The sequence below is a fragment of the Sinocyclocheilus grahami genome, unplaced genomic scaffold (assembly GCF_001515645.1).
Source record: "Sinocyclocheilus grahami isolate Dianchi unplaced genomic scaffold, SAMN03320097.WGS_v1.1 scaffold1569.1, whole genome shotgun sequence".
In the NCBI taxonomy this organism is placed as follows: domain Eukaryota; kingdom Metazoa; phylum Chordata; class Actinopteri; order Cypriniformes; family Cyprinidae; genus Sinocyclocheilus; species Sinocyclocheilus grahami.
Genome location: NW_015506748.1, coordinates 234670 through 240526, shown reverse-complemented (window position 1 = coordinate 240526; position 5857 = coordinate 234670). Strand labels below are relative to the sequence as shown.

Sequence of the window (5857 nt, the reverse complement as noted above, 5' to 3'; positions counted from 1 at the left end):
TTTTTTTTTAACCTAAAATAGAGACACAGATGTTGATGTGTCTGCATTCAAGCATTTCAGTGGGCTTAAATAGATCACCCTTTACAGCAGATTTAGTTCACAAACAACTGACTTACGTTCTGACCTAAATATGATTTTCAGTAACAATAATTAATCCTAAAATTCGACATTAGTAACTTACTTCTAGCAGCATCAGACGCGCGCGCTCTCCCGGTTCTTGTGAATTCAGTTCACTGGAGACTCGCACTAAACGGTTCATTTGAATCAGTGAGTTGTCGACTCGAGAACAGCTGCAATCGGTTCATTCTAATTCGTCAATGAATCGTTTGATGCGATTTGCGAACCGATTTAACGGGTTCATTAAAAAGAGTCAGTTCGTTCTTGAATCAGACACCGCTTCTGCGTCTCGCCTCGGAGCACGCGATATATTATAAGGAGTAACGATAAGTTTTATGAAATGTAGTGAAGTAAAAAGTACGATCTTATGCTTTGGAATGGAGTGAAGTAAAAGTAAAAGTAAAAGTTACTCAAAATAAAACTACTCCAGTAAAGTACAGATACTTGAAAAATGTACTTAAGTACAGTAACGAAGTTAAGCTACTCCGTTACTGTCCACCACTGCCATAGACAGCAATGTAATTACCTCGATCAAGGTCCAGAAATGAAGCAAGAAGATCAGTAAAATAATCCATGTGACATCAGGGGTTCAACCGTACTTTTACGAAGCTACGGGAATACTTTTTGTATGCAAAGAAAACAAAAATAATGACTTTATTCAACAATTCGTCATGCAGATACATTTTCTACGTCGTTTACGCTTTGATCTGAATGAAATCAATGTATCCGCGTGACGCAGCTGACACAGAACAACATACGCTGCTTGCGTTCAGTGGATATTCTCCAAAATGACGCTAGGGTGACGCGGAGGAGACGAATTGTTGAATAAAGTCGTTATTTTTGTTTTTCTTTGCATACAAAAAGTATTCTCTTGGCTTTGTAAAATTACGGTTGAACCGCTGATGTCACATGGATTATTTTACCGATCTCCTTGCTACGTTTCTGGGCCTTGATTGAGGTAATTACATTGCTGTCTATGGGAGGGTCAGAGAGCTCTCAGAATTCATCAAAAATATCTTAATTTGTGTTCCGAAGATAAACAGAGGTCATACGGGTTTGGAACGACATGAGGGTGAGTAATTAATTACAGAATTTTCATTTTTGGGTAAACTATCCCTTTAAAGTCACCATACAATCAAAATGGACAATTCTTGATTTTTTTAATGGAATATTGCAGTACTTACAAATATATAAAAAAAACATGCTTTGTAATCTTTAATCAAAATAACCCTTCCCTTTTGCTGCAACATCTCTTCTCTGATGACGTGTTTACTGGCACGAGGGTGGGACATGCTGTTACTCACGAGATGCATTTTATTTTGGTTAAAGGGATAGTTCACCCAAAAATTTAAATTTGATGTTTATCTGCTTACCCCCAAGGCATCCAAGATGTAGGTGACTTTGTTTCTTCAGTAGAACACATTTGATGATTTTTAACTCCAACCGTTGCAGTCTATCAGTCGTATAATGCATGGCAATGGTAACAAAATCTATGAGAGTAAAAAAAACATGCACAGACAAATCCAAATTTGACATATTGATGTCCTAAGACACGAAACGATCGGTTTGTGCCAGAAACCGAACAGTATTTATATCATATTTTACCTCTAATACACCACTATGTCCAACTGTCTTTGGGCGTGCGCACGGCATCCGGTGCGTGAGGTGTGTACGCGCTCTGGCATAGTTTACGTTAATGGGTGTGTTGATATCCAGCCGAAGAGCAATCAACCATAACTTCAGGCGAGCGGGCTCAGAAGTTGAGAATACGTGGAAAGTCACCACTCCCGAATGAGTTCGCGCGAGAGAACGTAATCTTTTCGTTTTAAGTCGGTTTGAACAATCCGGATAAGCGTAAATAAGTACCATTTTGATTAGCCGTCGTACCTACAATGTTTGTGCACTGTGCAAACAATGAGTGATGTATACGCGCGAGAGATCACTTCCGGCGCTTGCGTGAACTACGCCAGAGCGCGTACACACCTCACGCACCGGATGCCGTCGAGTTTTTGTTCAACCATTGTTTTTCTCTGCTGTCAGAATCACTGGTCTAAGTTCCTCCCGGACTTGCACTTGTTTGCTTGCTTGTTTTAGTAACTCGTTAGACTTAAGGCCTATTTGAAGTGACTTTCATGTGAAATGAATTGCTACCATATTCACATGGTTCATAGTATTTCACCATTCAATGATTTTATCTTTCGTCACCGAAATCAATTCAAGTTTATTTATATAGCGCTTTTCACGATACAAATTGTGGCAAAGCAACTTTACAGCAAATTAAGTTTCTACAATATTTAGTGGTCAGTTAATGTACATATGGCAGAAATGTACGGAATAATCAATTAAAGACGTAATCAAACAGACGATGAACACTATTAACAGCAATTATTATAATGAATAATCAAACATTAAAACGAGGCATTTTGATTAATGATTGTTTCTAGCAGCAAAGCAGTGAAGCAAAACAGAGAGAACATTTCTGAGACACAAGGAATTTTTCACGCCATTTAATAGGCATCGTATACTCACAGACCATAACTATGAAAATATAAAACCTCACTAGCAAAAAGGTCAGGCTTAACAGAACATTAGCATATATGTGCTGGAAGTCTTTTCTGTTTTGACCAATGAGAAGAGAGAAAGCAAAGTGTTGACGACAGAAGAGCATGAAGAGGGTTTATTGGGTCATCTGGGCCTCGATGGCTTGTGCTGTCCACGCCGGTGCTGCCTGACTGATCTTCTCCAGGAGGTTGTTCACCTGGAAGCACAGTGACTGAATCTGCTTGTCCCAGGTGGGCAACGGCTCTCGCGCTGATGGAAATATAACATATTTTGTAAGTCTCTTAAATTGCAGTTTTTATCCAACAAATTCAGTCAAAAACCAAACTTACTTTCAAAATGGACAATGCTGTCTATTTGGTCAATGAATACATTCATGCGACCCTCAGTGATCATTTGTGAAGCTATCTTTTCTGCCTGTGGGAAAACAAAGATATCTGTATACAGAAGGATTTCTGAAGGATCATGTGACACTGAAGACTGGTGTCATGATGCTGAAAATTCAGCTTTAAAGCACAGGAATGAATTACATTCTAAAATATATTACAACAGTGATTTTAAACTTTGAAAATATTTCACAATATCACTGTATTTTTGATCAAATAAATGCAGCCTTGGTGAGCAGAAGAGACTCATTTACAATAGACGTTTCCTAACAAAGTCAGTCAAGCACTGCTGTACCTTTGCAGGAGGAATCTCCAGAAGTGCTCCTAACTCTTCAAACGTGATGTTATTGTAGAGTTTGCTAGCAGATAGCAGGTTGTGCTCAATGACTGCTCGGTCTAAGATGCTTGAACCTGAAAGCATTAGACAAGTAATAGTCATTGCCTTTCCTAGCAAATAACATAAATAAATGACAGTAGTAATGTAATATGTAATACCATCGGCTGTGGTGGCTTCCTGATGTGGCATCAGCATGGCAGCAAACTCTTGCAGCTGGTTTCCCCGAATGATTCGATCCAGGTAAATTTTTTCCAGGATGCCGTGAGCGGCGAGTTGCTGACAGCGTTCATCCTTGAAGAGCGTAGCCAACATACGAGAGCGCTGCTGACCTTTTGGACACATTAAGAACTGATTATATCATGTGACCAGCTTCAAATGAACGATAGTGATGTGACAGATGAAGAGTACCTGCACAGGCCAGTATAGTGCAGTGAAGCGCATGCTTCAGGGCCTCCAGACGCTCAGTCTCATGGACGATGGATTTGTAAGAAAGCTCATTGTAGCGCTGAGCTGCTTCAATGAACTTTCTCCGATAGTCCAGAACTCTGGCGTAACATACCTGCAAAACATGATGGAATATATTACAGTTCACAATAATCAGAAAGCAGCCAGACATTACAAAATCACAAATTGTCCAGTTAGTAATCTAACAGACCTTAGTATTTGGATGCACTGGGTTTATATTGGGCCCCCTTTTTTTTCAACCATTTCAACCAAATAGCAATTACTGCCAAATAACTATGGAAATGGATAAATATTATAATATTTATATTTAAAATGATTTTTTTATACTATATAGAGAAAGAGAAATAATATATATGTTTATTACATATTTTAATTTATTAATTTAATTTAAAATAGAATTATGTAATTATTTATATTATTAATATATCAATACATGCATATTTCAATTAGGGTTGCAAAGCGGTGGAAAATTTCCGGTAAATTTCCGGAAACTTTCCAAAAATCTGGAATATATATAAAAAAAATAAAATAAACTGGAAAGTTTCTGAAATTTACTGGCAATTTTCCACCTTTTTGCAATCCTAATTTCAACTGTTATAATATTATAGATATTAACTTATTTAAAGTTGATATATAAAACATCTACAAAATATATATTTTTTTATATATAAAATCAAAACATTAAATGAAAATAATTGTGTGTGTGTGTATTTTAAGTATATTAATAATGGTTGAAATAAATATTTTTTTAAAAATGAGAACTGTTGTAAGCTGTTTATTAATAAATAGCTTACTAGACAGTTAATACATGTTTATTAATAAGCTTTTTGGACAATTAAAACAACTGTTCAATTAAATTCTGAAGATTCTTTCAAATTCCACCAAAATCATCACAAATAATTTATTTGAAATACCACCCAGTCCTACTGGATACTGTGCTTTTATATATAGTATATTATAAAACAACATTTTTTTCAACTGATGGTGCACCTTGTAGTGAATCTGCAGCTGTTCATTGGTGGATTCATTCTGAAGTAAAGATGCTCGGTTGATGTAGGCCTCGGCCTGAACCTCGGCCATCATCCTCCAAATACAGATGTGCAATTTTCAGATAAGTGTCCAATTTATAGTCTACATTGTACTGTCTGTAAAATAAAAAAACAGATGATTTGAACTACATAATCTAACCATCAGTGGTTTTGGGTGACATGCAGATGCAAATAAGAAGCTTCAGTTTGTCCCAAGAGAAAAGTGATATTACTTTTGACCCGTCTCCAGCGGGATACCCACAAGAACCTGCGCGGCGTTCCTCCAGTCCTCCTCTTTCTCATAGATTGTGGCTAGATGCTGTCTGATCGAAGCCACCTGGAAGTGTATGAGATTGGCTCATACATGATTCCACATGATTCCAGCATTGATCTGAGAGTATTTTTCAACACATACCTGTTCTTCAAATGAGATGACTCTGGGCTGGATCTTATCCAGGGTGAAGTGGCACACGGCTTTCGCAGTGCCCTCCGGCAGGTTTTGAAGGTGCGTGCAAAAGTCTGTCAACAGCTGTCTGGATATGACCAGGCTGACGTTCTCATTGACCACTGCGCAAGTGTGAGAAACAGGGGAGCTCGTTTAGACCAGTGATGGGCAAACTTGGCCCTTCCAGGCCACTTTCCTGCAGAGATTTGATCCAACCCTGATAAAACTCACCTGCCTTGTAGCCTTCTAGTAGTCTTGAAGACAATGATTAGCTGGTTCAGGTGTGTTTGATCAGAGTTGGAGCTAAACTCAGAAGGAAAGTGACCTGGAAGGGCCAAGTTTGCCCACCCCTGATTTAGACGATGTAATCTATTTATCTAATCAGACTAGCGTAGGGCTGGGCGATATAGCTAAAAAATATATCAACGATATATGTTTCATATCGTTCGGTACCGATAATTATTGACATTTTTTATAACCTTTTTTAAAACAGCAATAGAAAAAAAAAATTTATTTAACC

At 37.8% G+C, this 5857-nt stretch overlaps 1 pseudogene; it reads right to left on the bottom strand.

The window, feature by feature from the left end:
- Positions 1–2520: 2520 nt before the first annotated feature.
- LOC107571238 (COP9 signalosome complex subunit 4-like) overlaps positions 2521–5857 on the bottom strand; it is a 9683-nt pseudogene continuing 6346 nt past the window's right edge.